Consider the following 20,340-nt stretch of genomic DNA (forward strand, 5'->3'; position numbering starts at 1 on the left):
AAGATAGTTTTCAGTTTTCCAATTACGACAATTTCCTTAAAGTCCGCGTCTATGTGTTTTTATTTATTTATTTATTGCTTAAATGGGTGGTGTTATGTGGTTACTGGAGAACATAGACAATTCAACGTAAATACGCCTCCCACTTTGTGATATAAGTTCTATGGTCTGAAGTATATTTGAAACGCATTACTGCTTCACGATGCGATGCGATGGTATCTATCCGTGTGGACTCACAAGAGGTCCTACCACCAGTCTATGGTGCGGGTTACGGTAGCCATCTAGGACACAAGATATTTGACAGATGCCTGAATCTCGCCAAGGACAATATCAATATAAGCTTGCATATATACAAGTTCCGAACAAGTAACCTCTGGACTGTTGGCCTACAGAGCAAATTCGCTTGGTGAAAGCTCTTTTTCTTGGTCGTTATCTCCCAAACCGCCATAATATTTCCTTTTTTTAAACATGGTAATTCGTTCCATAATCACACCACACCCAAAATTGAATAAGTCTAAAAACATTTAGACGCTTTCAAAGCGCTTTAATAGACACTCTACGTAATAAAATGTCGTATTTAACTTCGCGAAGATAAAACTTCGCACCTCGGAAAAAGTTATCTGAAATTGGCCATCAGGTTTTATTCGTCTCTGGAACCTGGGTTTTTTTGTGAATCAATCGTCGGACTAAACGAAAACCGACGGAGCGAACTGAACACGGATTTGTGTCAATCGTCAAACGATATCATGTGGATTATTGATGTCGCAAAATAATTTCGATATGAAGGCTACGATTGTTTATGGTATCTTATACGTTACATTATTATTATGATTATTTTTTATTGCTTAGATGGGTGGACCAGCTCACAGCCCACCTGGTGTTAAATGGTTACCAATGCCCATAGACATCTACACCGTAAATGCGCCACCCATCTCGACATATAAGTTCTAAGGTCTCAGTATAGTTACAACTGCTGCCCCACCCATCAAACCGAAACGCATTACTGCTTCACGGCAGAAATAGGCGGGGTGGTGGTATCTATCCGTGCGGACTCACAAAAGGTCCTACCACCAGTAAAACATAACTACATGTCCACATTATAACATGTAAACGAATCTGTCTATTCTCTTTCTTCTCTTTCTTTCCCTTTCCTTGACAGACCACTGCCTCTTTAGGCAACGTAATTCCAATAACATCATCAATCAACAAAGTTATATTAGAGTTCCACTACACGCAGCTTTTAACACCGATAAATCAAAACATATCGTCAATTAGTTAAACGCCATTAAGATTTCGGCCATAACTCTTGTTTGGTTCAAATCGTGTTGGCGTCTATGACTCGTGTATGCCCATTTATGCAAAATAATAAATGTACATTTTCGCGCCGTATAGTATTTTGCTCTCACTGAGTTGCTTTATCGTTTTTACTGGAATTTTTTATGTTAAGCTGTTTTTTTTTTCAATGTTTATACAATGTTTATTTTCCTCTAGCGCAGTATCGATTTTAATCGAGGATAAGTAACAAATTGTCGCAATTGCTTTTGAGCGGTACATGATTTTACAACGTATATATGTAAATTTTAAATCGTAAAATTTTATCGATAAGTGTGTATTTACACACTATACACTGTAAGTATACTTTACATTTCTTTCGGGTTCTCGTATCCGGGAGGAGCTTTCGTGATAAACATTTGAAATTCTTCACGAATACTATTCAATGGGCCTTTGGGGGAAATTAGATTATATAGTAGGTACCACCGCCCTGCCTATTTCTGCCGTGAAGCAGTAATGCGTTTCGGTTTGAAAGGCGGGGCAGCCGTTGTAACTATACTGAGATCTTAGAACTTATATCTCAAGGTGGGTGGCGCATTTACGTTGTAGATGTCTATGGCTCCGGTAACCACATAACACCAGGTGGGCTGTGAGCTCGTCAACCCATATAAGCAATAAAAAAAAAAAACTAGTCTCACTAGTTTCCTGTACTACGACATACCCGTATATTCACTAACATTGTACCGAATACTCCGTTCAAGTGATTCAATCACATAAAACGCTGAATCGCTCTAGTAATTAAATGTTTTTTTTTTTTTTTTTTTTATCTATGCTCCAGGGAGTTTTAAAGGTAATTAATTTTGCTTCGTATACTTACCTCGTGAAGTCACTCTAGAAGCTTCTGTTAGGCATAGAGTTATTTGTTCATCCCAAAAAACGTATCACACAATGCGATTTAGAAAATAGACCACCCACCACCTCTGAATAACATATTCTCTGAAGCGACATCAAATTCACTGGCCTCCAAAATATCGCCTTACTTATTATAGAATAGACGGCGAGAACTGGAAATCATTAATAATAAAATACCAATGCGTTTTAATGATGTTCCTACTAAAGCTTATAGCGCGAAATGGTATTGTACAAAGTCGAAGGCTCCGTCACAAGCGGCTTGTTATTTAAAATCTTGTTCCACGCCGAATTACTCTGCGCCGGTATCTGTCTAGTTTCTACTTAATCTGTGTCCAGTGTTGAATTGACTCTCGTTAGGGGCGCACGTGCCTATCGCGCGCTTTTGACTTTCCGGAACACGTGACGATCAAAGTTAAAAGTTTATTTATTTCTTTATTTAAAACGTATTTACGTGTTTTATTGTTTTTAGTGAGCATTCCAATGTGATTGTGAAGTTCAACTCGGGAATGTGTGTTTGGTGATTTTTTTATCTCTTATTTTGGGAAAGCATTAAGATTGTGAGTAGCTTTACTTATTAAAAAAAGAATTTATTCTAATTCATGTAAAATAATTTATTTTGTTTGAAGTGTTTAATAAATGCGTTTTATCTTAAATCCGATTTTGAAAAAATGTTATACTTTTAAATATTTTCGGACCTTGAATGTAATAAAATAAATATTTGCATTTGTTTATTTTTAGGTTTTAGTATTTATTCATAATGCTACAATTTCCCAGTGAAAATTGGAATTGAAACAAATACTACTATTGCAATAAACACGAATAATAAACTAGCTATTGTGAACCAAACTATGTATTAATTTTAAATATTACTAATGTTGAAATCTCGAAAGTGGATTTTTGTGGGTACGTGTATGGTCAGTTTTTTTTAGGATTCAACATCTAGCCTATAATTTTCAGCTAAATAATAATAATAATAAAAGTAGAATCGTTTGTTAGAAACATAAAAACACGAGGACATTAACAAGGATATACAGAAAAAACAATTTTTTTTTTTTTTCTTTTTTTTTTTTTTTTTTTCCTTCCTAAGCTGATAGCCCTAGCGGCTATGTCAGCGTAGCCCTAACTTTAGTAGGTGAGCTCACGGGGCTTGAACCTGACGTTGTTGCTAACACGAACCTAAGCAAGAGCCGTGCTTCGCAGAATCTACCACCGGATCGGAAACGCGACCCACTGAGAAGTTCCGGCGAGAAACTCAGTGGGCTGTGTCTGAGAGTTAATTTACTCGTCGAGCCCTTCGTCGCAAGCGACGGGTTCGACGAGAACGGTGACCGGTGCTTGAAGTACCTAAAAGCACCGTTAGTGGATCGGGAGGATCCGAGATGACGTGTTTTGGGCGACGTCGACTGTTTTCCATTCTGTCCGCAGGATCGGGAATGTAGTTACCGGCGGCCACGATGAGAGGGTTCTCGTGTCGTGCCGCTTTATCGAAGTGGCGCATGGACGCCGACTGCAGATACTTTTTTTATCGTTGTCAGCTTAGAAGCTTAGAAGTGACAGTTTAGCATTATCTATCCGAAATGGATGCAATGAACAGTTATTATTGCTATAAATAATTAGTTTATTAATTAATTAGCTTATTAAATAAATATTGATATACTTACTTGACTTTGAAATGATGAAAAATAAAACGCCTTTTTGTGGGCAATGGCAAGAAATGTCAATAAAATGTAGACAGACTACTAAAGACGTTTTTCCTTTTGTCTTATTCGGGTAAAAGACGAATTTAAAAACGATATTCGGCGTGATGACATCTCTTTTACATAAATACCACGCCGCGCCAGTCCCAGGGTCACTTACTAAAAAGTTTAAAGTTCTAGCATATCGCACCTTTAAAATTGAAGTGACTAAATATTTCAAGAAAATTAGGTTTGTTTTTCGAACTTCGACTTTATAAAATTAATGGTCTATTTTAGTTCAGAAAAGGACAAACGTACTCTTTCTGTCTCTTTTAAATCAATCGCATACCTTAAAGTATTATAATCAAAAAACTAAAAAAATTCTAGTTCTTCAATTACTTGTGGTTTTTTTACTGGTGGTAGGACCTCTTGTGAGTCCACGCGGGTGGGTACCACCACCCTGCCTATTTCTGCCGTGAATCAGTAATGCGTTTCGGTTTGAAGGCTGGGGCAGTTTTGTAACTAAACTTGAGACCTTAGAACTTATATAACAAGGTGGGTGGCGCATTTACGTTGTCGATGTCTATGGGCTCCAGTAACCACTTAACATCAGGTGGGCTGTGAGCTCGTACACCCATCTAAGCAATAAAAAAATAAATAAAAAACTAAAAAAAATACAATTCTACAATTACATTTTTGGAGCTTAGCAATAAAACGCGAATTTTGAATTGAACCACTTCAATTCTAAAGGTGCGATATAACGTTATGAGTTTGAACGATTAATGATTTTTTACAACTGATTTCTCGCGTTCACTGACCCGACGACGTGGATATTTGCCTGCCAAATCATTGATCGATACGGTACTTTAAAAAAATAAACACGTTCTAGATCGCTATACGAGCTTATGAGCCATCTGGTGTTAAGTAACCAAAGTTTCAGCCGTACTTTGTAATCACTGTCTCATCCTTCAAACTTAATGACTTCATGGCGGCAGTAATAGACAGGGCGGCATAAATAGGCTCACCTTTTTTGTCACGATGAAATCGCCAGATTTCCGTTCTCCACTGGGGATGGGGCGCGGGGCATGTCGGGTCGAACTGACTAAAACCTCCTGTCACTCAACAACCCACTTCCGAACTCGTGAAAAGGCAAAGGGTGGAAAGTGAAGTGTTTAGTGCGGAGCTCTCCCATCACTCTCCCCCTCGGGACGCCGGACCGGCGGTCGACGGCGCCACGACCCCCAACCCTCTCAGTCGGCAGGCTATCCGAAGCCCGCCTTGATGGCGCCGTTTAGACTAGGCTATCCTACGGAATACCCCAATGGGTCAGAACCTGCGTGGGTCGAGGATAGTCGGCCTTCCATCACCCAGATGTTCTTGCGTAAAACGCGTGCAGAGCAGCTTGCACGTCGTCTTCTTAGGCCCCACTCGCCGGTCCCCAGACCGTAATGTCAGGGGGGCCCGCTCTCCGGCACCTAGGCATCTTTCGTGCGGGTAGATAAGTATACTAATGTTAATTCAATATTTACATAAACGAATGGTTTATATACCTAATAATAATTTACCTTTTCTTCTTCTTCTTGTCCTTATTCCACGTTACTTGGGGTCGGGGCAGCGTGTCCTTTTATCCTGCTGCATAGGTGTTTGGCATAAGTTTTACGACCCACCGCCTGCCTGTTATATCCCCATATATTTATTGCAACGTTCTACGAGGGTTTTTTTTTCTGTTTTTTCTTTCTGTGTTTGTTTTAGGTACGCAATTCGTTTTCGTTTCTGTGATTTGCATTTTGTTATTATAAATATGAACACTAAAATTTAAATTCTCAAATACCAAAAAGACTAATTTACCTACCGCAGTAGTAATTAAAAAATAACCGTCTCTATAGAAAGCGAAAACTGACATTTAAAAAAATATTGAATTCTTGTCTATTAAGTCAAAACAATAAAATTATTGTTTTTATAGTTGTTCGATACGTATGACAATTTAAATTTAAAAAAGTATTCTGAATGATTACATGTCAGGTTAAAGTATTCTTTATATTTTTTATTACTCTTTACTATTTTTTATTTACCTGCCTGCCAGGAGCACCGAGGGTCTGGCTTCACCCCAACTGGAAGGCTAGCTCACGGGGCTGAGCCTCAAAGATTTCTAAGAATTCTGCAAATATCTGGCCAAGCAATACTAGTGCTTCGCTGCATATACCAATGACTCGGAATCGCGACCCACTGAGAAGATCCGGCGAGAAACTCAATGGCTTGCATCTGTGGGTTAACTTACATGTTTAACCCTTCATCGCATTCGACGATGCCGGTGAGGGGTGCTTGGAATGCCTAAAATAACCGAGAATGGATCGGGAGGTCCCGAAATAACATGTCTAAGGCGACGATGGGTGTTTGTTGCCCCGTCGTCTGGGTCAGGGATGTAACTTACTATTCTATATGTTTGCTTTTCACTCAAGTTCTCCTAAACGGGTGGACCCAATTTGTTAAGATCAATTAAAGAAACATTTTGGGCACGTTTAAGTGTTGGTCCTTCGATAGATTTACAATTGGACCCGGTAGGCGGTTCTGCAATCGCGTTCTAGATTCAAGATAAGAAGATCAGATTTCAAGGTAGTTCTACGTCTTCCGGGCCCTTTAGCTTTAATGTGTTACAATTATACGATATTTAAATAGCTTTATTTATTATCATTAATAGATTAGAATAGATTAGAACCAAATGAGAAGAACTAGTCCGTCAATTTAGAGCTATAAGCAATGATATTTTTTTGAGATCCAACTTTAACTATCTACTATCAAAATGATTAAGCTGATAGCCTTGAGACTCGAGAGGCTATGTCAGCGTAACCGGGCGAGTAGGTGAGCTCACGGGGCTTGAACCTGACGTTGTTGCTAACACGAACCCAAGCAAGAGCCGTGCTTCGCAGAATCTACCACCAGATCGGAAACGCGACCCACTGAGAGGATCCGGCGAGAAACTCAGTGGGCTGTGTCTGTTTTTGGGTTGAGTTTGGTTGAGTTTAATTCTATATCATATTCGACTACCAATAACGCTAAAGCAGATGAATCAAAATGAAAGCCTTTTCCAGAACGTACCACGTGTCATCGTTGAAGTATAGTTGCATTTGAACCCGCAAAGATAAGTACGGAATTTGATATTTATTTACAGCATATTAAGGGTGAGATTAGATCGTTGAGGATATATGATCTTTTGGGGTCGAAGGTTCCGAGATCGGTATAATGTAGTAACAAATCTAAGGATTTTATTAGCGTTTCGGAAATGCCCCGTAGCCTTATAAGAGCTGACAAAGGGAAACTGGGCGAGTTTGACTTTTCTCATTTTTTAATACATTGCAGCGTCCTTTTGTGTCATACATGCGCTCAATTACCGTATTATTCCAAATTTATTAGGAAAAAAAGAATATTTTTTTTCGATAATTTGTTCGTAATCATTGTTTACAAAGAATTTGAATTTCAATTCGTCGTCATGGCCTAAAGGATAAATAAATAATAAATAGGGGTATACTTGTATCGAGCGAGTACAATTTTTTCTAATGAAATACGTAATTAGCTCATGTTCGTGAATTACTTTTACAATGACGGAATTAAGATCTTAAGAACGAAACCCGCAAAATTGTTATTTTCCCAGTACTTACTATATAATTGAGATATAGATGACAAGCCTCAATGACCGTCTTGTTTATGAGTGATTTACTGGTGGTAGGACTTCGTGTGAGTCCGCGCGGGTAGGTACCACCACCCCGCCTATTTCGGCCGTGAAGCAGTAATGCGTTTCGGTTTGAAGGGTGGGGCAACCGTTGTAACTATACTGAGACCTTAGAACTCATTTCTTAAGGTTTGTGGCGGCATATACGTTATAGATGTCTATGGGCTCCGGTAACCACTTGGCACCAGGTGAGCAGTGAGCTCGTCCACCAATCTATGCAATAAAAAAATATCTAAAAAAATATTTTTTGCATACTCTTATTGGCGGCAAGCTGAATTGATAGAAAAAGGTCTTACTTTCCTATATGATCTGGGAAGTGCCTTAAAAATCACTGCAAAAATATGTTAGTTTTTCGTGTAGGTTTTTCATTGTTACCCTTTTTTGGGTCTAGCTCCCTCAGTCCGGAAACAAAACATACGATTATTAACTCCATTTCCAAAAAAAAAAAACTAACTTTTACCAACAAAAAAGGCCTCTAAATTCTTATTAATAAACGCTACATTTCTACATCTAAGTAATGAATACATGCGCCCTTATGCTTCGATTATCCGTGTATGTAAGGCCAGCCGGATAAAATATTCAAAACGTACACTGCCCGGCTCGCTAATAAACTCATTAGGGAAGGCCAACACGCAATTAGCCGGATCTCTTCATACATCTTATGTACGAGGTTTTTAATCAAATGAGGCAGGCTATCTGTTTCTAGTGTCGCCTTCTGCATGTTTCTTTTGTAATTTTACTAGCTGACCCTGTAGACTTCGTAGTGCCTCAATCTATAAATAAAAACCTAAGCTTTTGTATAAAATATACTTAAAAAAAACAAAAGGAATCCGTCCGACGGGAGACACATCAAAGGGAAAACAAAATTGTGATTTTTATTTACTTCCGAGCATTTTCATATTTATTGAAACATTTTAAACCTTCTTTGGACTTCCACAAATAGCTCAAGACCAAAATTAGCCAAATCGGTCCAGCCGTTCTCGAGTTTTAGCGAGACTAACGAAGAGCAATTCATTTTTATATATAGATAGATAGATAGATTAGTTTGTAGGGATTTAACGACGAATGGAAGATCTTTCACCGAGCGAATGATATTGCTCGATATACCGACGGCCCAAATGTTGTTGTTTGGAACTTGTGCGGAGCACTTATTGAATTTCTTTTTTTGCTCGTTTTCTTTTTCTTCTCTTTTTTTCTTTTCTCCTTTCGTCTTTTCTTTTTTTTTTTCTTTTTCTTAACTCACGGTCCAACTGGTATAAAGTGGTTTTCGACTACATACACATAAACAACTATAGCGAATAATATATGTTATATATATCGAATAGCATAGACATCAACAATGTAAATACGGTTAATTTTGCCAAAATCAATCATACGTCCCCTTTTGATGGGTGATAAAGACGCTGCGGCTTCGAATTCATTTCTCCAATTTTTCTCCAGGCTTTTGACGATGATTAGTAATAATGATTTAAAAGTACCCACTATTTAGGTTTGATTCAAGTTATAGTCTGTCAGCTCCGGTTGTGGAGAGCATCTTATTGTCCTCCGTAGCTTAATAGGTCTACGGTGATCGAACACAATGAAATGGTTCATTTTAGAGCTACTATCAAATTTGTCCTTTGGGCTGTCAGACCATTGTCTTGATTAAAAAGATGTCAGAACAAAATGAAATGACGTGAAAACAACAAACAAAATATTTCATAACAGACCTACCTACCTAGCTTTGATTTAAAATACATTGGAATTCGGAAATATACAAACGCCAGATATATTTTTTTGGAGTTTACTCCTTAAGAATCGATTTACATATATAGGCCCGGGGTATGAAAATTATGGGGACCAAAATCGTACTAGAGAGTATAGCATGTCACACGAAATGCGTTATGCGCCTGATTGGCTCCTGATTGCGTGATGCGTGCGCGCGCCAATCAGGAGCCAACGCGCGGCCGCGTTATCGCAGGTGACGCCGGGCTGCTGCGCCGGCAGTCCGCCACAAAGCCTCGTACTGATCGCGCGTTTCTCTCATTATTGTATTTTCATATATTTGTTAGTCGTTTGTTTTGTGTCTCGTTAATTTGTTAATAATCTGTAGTGTATCGTGTTGTCGTAATATAGAACTATTTCTCGTATTGTTTCGTTTAATTTACCGACATCGTTTTGCTTGTGGCCGGACGCCGTTCGGGTTCGATTCCTGAACGTATCAACTGTTAGTGGGTTGATACCCGAATATAACCCGCTACAAATCATTTATTAATAAAGCTTATTAAATATAAACAATTCCTTCTATCAGTGAATGGACAACTTATATATTAATTGTAAAAGTGAATTATATAGACTTACTTAATTACCGCATCCACGTGTTCCGCAACTCCCGGATCATTCTCACTAGAATACGTAACTTCCATATTTTACTGTATTCAACTGACACAAATTTATATTTATATCCAGTAAACTCCAGTCGTGCGTCGGAGCGGACACACACACTTTTTTTTTAATAGATTTTATGACCTAGTAACTAAGACCATGTCTTATTTTAATTTATATTCATATTTTTATGAAAAATGATATTATGGAGTGAAATGAAATGAAGATGATTAATTTGAGACATTAATCAACTGACATGAAATTAAATGAAATGAAATGGGATGAAATATAATCTCAGTAAAATGATGGTCATTTACTAAGATTTTTTCAGTGGACTTTTTGGAGGATCCCGAGAAGTTACGTCCAGCAGCTTTGTTTCATTTTCCCACATTTGTGCACTTTCACAGACATTAAACAGTTAATAAACCACCATTATTACACATTTGAACCCGAAGAAACACTAAATAGACAAAATAAAACAAATCACACAACTTCACTCCTCGCGTTCCCGCCAAAAAGTCAACGCCAAATATTAGAGCCCAATGTTGCCAGTATTGAGAATAGGAGATATCATACATATACCAAACAATTAGATAATGTTAATTCTCGGAATTTTAAACTCCACCATATTGTTTCTTTCGGTGACCAAAATGTTATTTGCGGACGATAAAATCTTTCAACGCTTGCAGGAAATAAATATCGTAATTATAGCAGCAATGTAAACTAAAACACTTAAGTATTTCGTACTTAGAGGTAATTTAGATTATAATTAATGATTTATAATATTTAAATAACCATGCCGTTGACCCGTACCTTTTTAATAGCCCAGCTAAATAAAAAAATATTAGAATAAAACTGTTAAATTTTAAAGCAAATACACATACAATTGTTGTAAATATTAAATAGAGTCACAAAACAATAAAGCAACCCTATTATTGTGACGTACTGTTTCAAACTCAAAGTGACCTCAATTTTGATCTCGGAGATGACACTTTGTAAACCAGTTGACTGTTGAAATTGTTTTAAATAATTACACAACTATAAATATATCAAATTATGTGTGGCCCGCGATTTCACTCGTGCTTAATTTGTATTTTTAAATTAATGAACACATTGCGTCAGATAAATAAATAAATAAATATTTATTAACAATCACGCCACGTTAACTGGTCCCGTGATAAGTTCGTAAAGAACTTGTGTTACAGGTACCAGATAACGGAAATAAATGTAAGATTTTTATTATACACATACATATATTTAATATACATCCATAACCCTGGAAAATACATTTATATTTATCATACAAATATCTTCCCTTGGCGGGATTCGAACCCGCGACCCCCTTGTGTAGTGACCATGTCACTTACCACTACACCAGACGGCCGTTAAAATATAATTATGTAGATCGTTCCGTTGCTGCCTAAAAGAATGACAAACCAACACGTTTCATTATTCTCCTTTTTTTTCTTGTAAATGATGGAAAGAAATGTTTCTATTATTTTTTTATTGATAACCCTATTCAATTTTTGGTAAACCACAAATATCTTTACCAACCACCGTCTATTTTTCAACATGACACAATATTTGTCTTCTGCACTAGCGCACATCTTCAAATAGGATCCAAGAGACCGAACTAAGATTTTCCTTGTTTCTAAATGGTAAGACGAATGGTATTCTCGTTGCCGTGAACCTCTGGTATTATTCAGTAAAGTAAATAGGTAAATAACATGTAAATGAAACATAAAAATTTTATTACAATTCTGTGAATAGAGCATTTTTGTTAATACTGAGCAAAATAAAAGATATAAAAAGATAGACCGTGAATAGCATAGCAACCCACGCAAAATCATGTTATATCAGTTTAGACAGTGAATTACCATAAAATTTTCGCGATTTTTATTTTCGTATTGAAAATAATATATGGATAAATCTAGAAATACGTAATTATGAACTACTTTTTAGGTGTTTATCCAAATTTATGTTTGGCTATGTAAAAGACTAATACATACAATACATCGAAACTAGTGTTCGCTCTGTCAATTAAAATTTGACATTAATCACTGACGCCTCGTGATTTTAATTCTCGCTCCAAATCTATATATTAATACGTGAAGCAAAAACGTTGTATCCCTTTTATACAAAAATTGCGCGGACGGAGGAGTATGAAATTTTCCACACTTATAGAGAATATAGAGAAGAAGTGCACAATGCTAATATTTTTTCAAAATAATGCATAAAAGATACATTAAATCAATAAAGAAAACATTACACACACTACATACCATGTATTTGACGCACACACGCATGCATACTATTTATTGTCAAACTTTTGTTCTTCACGTCTGTGGTCAAATTGAAAATAGATTAAATATTGTTTGTCTTTATTAATATTTTTTATAGAGTAGCCTTGGCGAAATTTGTGACTATAGAAGTATAAAATACAATCATAATAGTGTACAAACTTACAATTCCAATTAATTATAGTCGAATTTCGACTACTGCGGGACCACTAGTATTTTGAAAAATATGATATGATATTTCAATTTTTTTTATTGATTGCAAGCTTGGCAATAGCTAATTAAAAAAAATTTAGTCTGTTTTTCACATATAAGAAAAAACGGTAGACCCACTTAATGAGTTTGTCTTTGGCTATTTTTATACATACTAAGAAATTGATATTCATGGCCTCTTTGATTCGCTTGTTTTCTTGCGTATTGCTATACATTTTCATTATAAATACATAAATTAAATTTACCTAACATCGTCTGTTGTATAACTCTAGAATGAGTTTCGAACTTTTTAATAAAATCATTTTGTTTGGAATGTGTATGGCTAATAAGCACTGATGTCTTCTAATTATTGATTTGAGTTAATTCATTGTTTTATTATTATTATTTCAGCGACAGTTGAACGAGCTCACGGCCCACCCGGTGTTAAGTGGTTACCGGACGCGATAGTAATTTTGACGTCGTTTGCTGTCGCCTACCTTGATGCTTGAAGTGAAACTCTTAATTTTATTATATGCTGGCTGTTATCTATTCTTCTTCTTCGCATGATTGCTTTGGGACATAAACCTTTAAAGTACTTAGCAGTAAAACGCATACATCCTCCTCTTATTACTGGTGGTAGGACGTCTTGTGAGTCCGCACGGGTAGGTACCACCACCCTGCCTATCTCTGCCGTGAAGTAATGCGGTTTGACGAGCGGATAGGTCGTTGTACTGTTAAAACTGAGACTTTACAGCTCTTATCTATGCGCTCCGGTAACCACTTAACACCAGATGGGCCATAAGCTCGTCCACCAATCTAAGCAATAAAAAATAAACTACATTTTATTCAAACTCTAGAATCGACAAGTGGACGTCATAGTACAATAAAGCACCAACCACGATGAGATGAGATGAAATTCATCTAGTTAAATATATCACAGAATATATTATATGCTTGAGCTACAACGTTATTTAGTTAACTCTAAGCGGATAATGAAATAATTTAATTCATAACATAGGGGAGAACCCAATTCACTAATAATTTCATAATATTATCTAAGTTTTGGATTGACAATTTGAAGGTGTTATACAAATTAAGTTCTGTACAAATCAGAACGATAAAACAGTCTTATTACAATGAAATACAATGCGTATAACATATTATTGTTGATACAAAAATATCGAAAATCACAACCTTGAGACGCGGCTCAAGCCTCAAATTTACCCATTGCATCGGTATTCAAACGTCGACTTTTATATAACAACCTATTCGTTCATGACCACGAAAACTGTATTCGAAACAAATAATATTAAATCGTAAAAGTATTTTTAAATATGTCTATGACTCGCGAAAACTGGAAAAATACAATTAAGTGTAAAAGTATTTTTAGACTAGCGCTATAACGTGTCCTTTTTCAAACAAAACTTGCTTCACTACTCAGCTGTAGACAGCAACTTGGCTATGCCGCTGGCATTACTGACATTCCAAAGGGATGGTAACCCCTCATCATCAGGTGGGCCGCATGCCCGTTCATCATCAGCCCGTATCTCTCCACTGCTGGATGTAGGCCTCTCCCATAGTCCGCCACAATGAACGATCCTCCACCTTCCGCATCCAATCTTTTCCAGCATATCGCTGCAAGTCATCGGTCCAACGGGCAAGGGGACGCCCAACGCTGCGCTTACCTGTACGCAGTCTCCAGTTCAGAACACGTCTGCTCCCGTTCGTCTACCCACAAAGGCAATGAAAAAAAATGCCTATATTCTGTACCAAACGAATTTCTACCTATGATAACGAAATAAAAATGAATTTAGCTTAGAAGATAAGCGCGAACCAACAAACCGATAAATACACAGACAACAACGCTAACAAACGTTGATTTATATTTCATTAGTCTTCTTTGATTACACCCTTTCTAATTAATTGAATACCTTCTACGCTTAATCCTACTGTTTGTATAAAAACATTTTTACGTAATTAAATAGCAAACAACCGAACATACAATATTCATAATATTGGTTTATATTACGTAATGTTTAAGCCAATGCGAATGCAAATTGTTCTCAGAGACGTGATTTCAAATGTTGGGAGATCGAGATGGAACTTGGAATAGATGGAATTTGAAACAGCACGCGAGGCAGTTTCCTTGTTTCGTTGAGGAAATTGATTTTTTTAATCCTACCGTCAAACTTTGTTTGGCTGGTCGAACCATTTCTCCACGTTCCAATGTTCTAAGAGGCTCTAATTTGTTCCGGCTGTGAAATTGTTACGTCACCATGATTAATTACTTTAAGGTCTGCATGAATACTCTTTGCTTTTGTTTACGATGTGTGGATCATCTTTAACGAAATATGTTACTACGGAGTCGTGTCGTGATTTTGCAAGGCACGTTCACGATTTCAATGAAGTTTTTTTATTGCTTTCGTAGGACGAAGAGCATACGCCCCCCCCTCCCTCCTGATGGTAAATGGTTACCGTCGCTTATGGACGTCAGCAATGCCAGGGGCACAACCAATTCGGTGATTATCTTTGAGTACTCTCCGCAAGCTTCGTTTTGTTATACTGGACTTTGAAAAACTCTTTTTAAAAAAGATTTTATTCACTTTGAAGATACAAAATTCTACTTAGAAAGAGTGTGGCTCATAGTAACGACGCAGAGTGACTGACTTCGAGCCAACGGGGCTCTAGTATATGTTAGGCCGGAAAGTGCTGCTAGAGGCACTTTTCGGTCTTAGGTAAATTAATTAATATACTAGTTAATATTATAACAGCTCCCCCTTTTAAGCGAAAACTTACGGCTTTCCGAAGTTTTCGATGATTATTTTAATATAAAGTTTTAATGGATTCTTATTCGCGGTTGGGTATTTAGTTGAATATTTTCTTGTGGGGGTGTGTTTATTTGCGTCGTGTTTTCGTTTGGTTTAGATTTACGCACAAAAGCCACGCACTTTCTATGACAAAAATAATAACATATAAAAATAACAAATAGTATTACAAATAAGTATGTGACAATGGAATGGGGAGTGCTTATCGAAATAGATTCGTTCTGAGATTTTAAATGTTTTAAGGTTTGTAGCATGTTATCAGCTTTGTTGATTATTTGGTCTAAATTATTCGATTCTAAGTTATGCAGTCCTATAATAGATTCGGTATAATTATAATTTTCAAACACTGCTGGGTTACAACATGTATCGTTTACTAAATTGAATTCTGAGTGTATGTGACTGAATTTATATTCAGGATAACTTTTACTTATTAATTTTATGTTTTTGCAGAATCCAGTGCAGTTTGGTTTCAGGGATAATATGCCTGTTCCTGAAACTATATATTCGGTAGTTTCGTCTGTGCACTCAATGTTGAGTTTAGTGGGTTCAGATAGTGTGAAGACCCATCTATTATTATTTAAGGATTGCCATATATTGGCATGGCCGTATAAAAATTTAGTTTTACACTGTTTCGGAAGTGATTTCAAGACTTTTGTCATTATTTCTGTTTCACAAATGGGGTAGTCTTGTATGTCTATTTCATCTAATTGTTTACAAATATGAGTTTCCTTATTAATAGATTTACATTTAGAAAGATTATCGAGTTTAAGATACTTCGATTTTCTCTGATTTAAGGCCACATAAGAACATGTAGGTAGTATTAGTGCAAAAGATTTGGATGTTACATTATGGGGTACTGGTATAGGTACTGTCTTATACAAAGTATAAGTATCAATGAGTACTAGAGGAATTTTAAGACTAAATATAAGCTTATTTTCTAAAATACATGTAATAATTTCCGAGAGATTTATAAGTACATATATGTTTTCTAATTCTAAACTTACAGCTAATTCCGAATATCTAGGTAGATATTTAACATTGTTAACAAGGTCATAATACAAATCTTTGGGTGTTATGACTGATGGATGTAGCGTATTGGTTTTTGAAAACAAAATTGAGTTTATGATGTCTTCTAGTTTATAGGACAAGTTTAACATATTTGATTGAATAACATTTATCATGTCATGTATTGTAGATTTAAACAACAAGGCATTACTTGCCTTTGTTAGGTTTTTAATACTGGAAGATAGGTTTTCAATCATTTTGTTTAATTTATGTTCATTAGTGTTGATTTCAATTATGGATTCGTTGAGTGTTATAATTGCCGACTTGGAGATAAGGATATTTTCTTTTATCAAATCTAGAGTTTTTCTATTATTATCTTTAAGTATTTGAATGGCTTTATTATACCTTATAGCATCATTCTCATCCATGGTGCCTATTATATGTTTAAGAATAGTGCCGATGCCGGAAATCCACGCAGACCTCTTTGATTTACTTTGGATAAGATGAGAAATGGCATGGTAGTCCCTTGAGATATCATTGAACATAGATAAAAGGGGCATGAACATATTCTCGCACTCTAGGTCGTCAACCACATTGTTTTTAGTACAGAAGTATCTGGCTGAATGCAAAACCGTCTGAATGTTATCTATATGGGGTTTAATGTAGTCTATGTCCATTGGTACTAATACATGTAAATAATCACTAATTAACCTAACAGATCCCGAGGGATTAAAGTAGATGCCAGGGCTTTTCGTAATTTGTTCGATATTGGTAATTTCTCGAGTGCGTGATAGGCCTTGACATGGTGCCGACAGGCTGTAAGAGAATGTATTTATTATTATTTATGTTTTACGATAAATGTTTTTAACTTAAAGGCTACTGAGTTAAGTTATACTAGAGAGGAAATAAAACTAATAAAATAGTTAATCATATTAATTACACAATCATACTTATTAGGTTTCAACTTCTGCATGTTTAATTTCATCATAATGATGTCTTACGTGTCGTCGATTTATGAGAAGGGAAAGTGTGTGGTTTCCATGTATTTTTACCACTTTGTATGGTCCTTTCCATAAGGGTGATAATGCTTTCCGTAGACGTAAGTGGTTTTTTAGATATACCATATCACCGATTTTATACGTGGAAGGGCGAGACCTTCGGTCATAATAGGTTTTGGAGTTTTCTTTTGATTTCTGGATATTTTCTAAAGCTTTATCGCGTGTTAATTTGAGGCGATGATTTAGCATTTTAACATATTCATGATAGGTACCACTAGGACTAGGATCGTAAATAGAATCGGGTAGATAGGGTTTATGGCCGAAGAGTAATTCGTAGGGTGTGAATTTTGTAGTAGTATGTACATTAGTGTTGTAGGCTAGGACATAGGTGTAAACATATTTGTGCCAGTTGGTTTGATTTTCGTTAACGTATGATTTTAAATATTCTTTTAGTGTAGAATGGCTCCTTTCCAAGGCTCCTTGTGTTTGAGGATGGTAGGGCGAAGACCATAATTGTTTGATTTTGAGGAATTCACAAGTTTTCTTAAAAAGGTCGGCGGTGAAGTTTGTACCCTGGTCTGTTAATATTATTTTTGGTATTCCGAAAAGGGATATAAAATGTATGAGACATTCGCAGCATTCTTCGGCTGAGGCATTACTAATAGGGTAGGCAGTAGAGTATTTTGTTAGGTCGTCTTGCAATGTTAATATATATTTAAGCTTAACTTGACCAGTTTCTGGTAATGGTCCGACGATGTCTAAGGCGATGCGTTGAAATGGGGCTGTTGAACTAGAGGTTATCTGCATCGGTTGCCTGTTTATTTGTCTTAGCGCCTTATTCGTTTGACACTGTATGCACTTTTTCACATAATTTTCAATGTCTGATTTCATATTTTTCCAATGATATTTTTCTTTAATACGATTATACATTCGTGATGTGCCTACATGACCAGCGATGGGAAGGTCATGATTTTCTTTAAGGATTTTTGAAATCTCGCTAGGGGCTGGAAAAACTACTGAGTTTTTGTAGATTTTAATTGTAATATCTGTGTTGTGGAATAAAAAAGCAAGAATGTTATATATTTTAGAATAAGTTGGTTTAAAGAATGGATCATTAAAGTCTGATATAGCAATATTCACTGGAATGTCCTTTTCTATAAGTAAATGATTTCGGAGATTTTGTAAGGATTTAAATAGTTGAGGGTACTGAGGAGTGTCGAAATGATATACTTTTGTGAATAAAAAATAATAAGATTTATCTTTAACATTCAGGTTAAGGAATGAATGTAAGGTTCTTTCTTCATTAAGGAATTCAGAGATATTTTCTTGGTTATTCAGGATTTCTTCAATGTATGGATTAGTTTCATCGAGGTCGATGGATGTTGGAATGACTATGATTTTTGAATCGGTTGATAGTAATGAATTTGCATGTTCGCAAATTTTAGTATTGTAAGTATGGTTATTATTTGATAAAGTTTTCAGAAAGTCTGTATAGGATTCACAATTTGGTTCGGGACTCGGAAGGTTAATTGATGGATTTCTTGGTAGGTTTTCATCATCAATCATAGGGTTGGGAGTACTGTTAGTCGGAGGATTTATGTTATCATTGTTATTAAGATTGCGGTCATCTATTTCATTTTCAGGATTGAACGGACTGTTTGGTAGGAGATCGATATCTTGAAGGGGTTCTAGTGAAGGTAAGTTGTAATCATCAGGGTTAAAAGGACTTGACGTAAGTAAGCCGTCTAGAGGAAGTGTTTCAAGAGGAGGTTCACTATTAGATGTGTTAGAGTGATGTGGATTTTGTTCGGGTACAGGTTGAGAAGAGATCAGAGGGTCAGAAATAGGTAAGACGGGAATTGGGTCAGAGTTTATATTATTTAAGCTTCTGACAGGGTTGACGGGGTATCTGGATAGTGCGTCTGCAGCTGAATTTAATTTGCCTTTTTTATGGGTTATTTCGTAGTCATACTCTTCTAATTTCAATCTCCATCTTTGCATCTTGCTTGAGGGGTCTTTGTGGTTAAAAAGCCACTTAAGTGGATTATGATCGGTTATGATTTTGAATTTTTGACCATATAGGTAAGGTCTAAAAGTTTTGCACCCATACATAATTGCTAATAATTCTTTTTCTGTAACATTGTAATTTATTTCACTTTTGTTTAGGGTCCGGGATGCGTAAGCGATTGGCTTATCTCTATTTGGATCTCCTTGCGAGAGGATAGCACTAATTGCGTAGTTAGAGGCATCACAGGTGAGGGTAAATGGTTTAGTAAAATCGGGATATATGAGGAGAGGAGGAGAAATTAGACGATTTTTGAGTGTTTCAAAAGCGAGTTGTTGTTCGTTGTTCCAAGTGAAGGTGATATCTTTCTTTAATAGGGAAGTTAATGATTTAGCTGTTTTTGAAAATTCTGGAATAAACTTTCGGTAGTAAGACATAAGCCCTAGGAAAGATTTTACATCTTTCGGGCATTTAGGAACTGGAAATTCAGATACGGCTCGGATCTTAGCTGGGTCAGGTTTGACTCCTTCATCAGTGATCAGGTGGCCAAGGTACGAGACTTCCTTTCGAAGGAATTCGCACTTATCGGGTTGAAGCTTAAGATTGAATTCTCGTAGACGTTTAAATACACTTTCGAGGTTATTCATATGAGAGTCAAGGTCATACGAGTATATTACAATGTCATCAAGATACACAAAGCAGCGAGTGCCTTGCAGACCTGAGAGGACAGAGTTCATTAATCTCTGGAACGTTGATGGTGCGTTCTTGAGTCCGAATGGCATTCTTTTAAATTCAAAATGTCCTTGTGGAATACTGAAAGCGGTTTTAGGAGCATCTTCGGCAGACATTTGGATCTGATGAAATCCAGAGGCAAGATCCAACGTGGAGAAATATTTTGATTTTCCGAGTTGATCTAGAATTTCATTTATGTTGGGGATAGGATAAGAGTCACCTATAGTGATGTCGTTTAGTTTCCTGTAATCGATAACAACTCTCCATTTACGCTGGCCGGAGGCATCAAGTTTCTTCGGGACTACCCAAATAGGAGCAGACCATGGAGACATTGATGG

General features: G+C 36.5%; 1 protein-coding gene across 4 annotated transcripts in view; it reads left to right on the plus strand.

Annotated features, from left to right (window-relative positions):
• Positions 1–2,514: 2,514 nt before the first annotated feature.
• Positions 2,515–20,340, plus strand: part of LOC101742301 (hemicentin-1) — a 166,132-nt gene continuing 148,306 nt past the window's right edge. For 3 of the 4 annotated variants that reach the window (XR_009976694.1, XM_012691255.4, XM_012691256.4), the window contains exon 1: positions 2,515–2,738. The gene's annotated coding sequence lies outside the window, so the exon portion shown is untranslated. The remainder of the gene's footprint in view (positions 2,739–20,340) is intronic. The other variant, XM_021348680.3, reaches the window with a different exon arrangement.

This window comes from Bombyx mori, chromosome 25 (assembly GCF_030269925.1).
Source record: "Bombyx mori chromosome 25, ASM3026992v2".
NCBI classification, from domain to species: domain Eukaryota; kingdom Metazoa; phylum Arthropoda; class Insecta; order Lepidoptera; family Bombycidae; genus Bombyx; species Bombyx mori.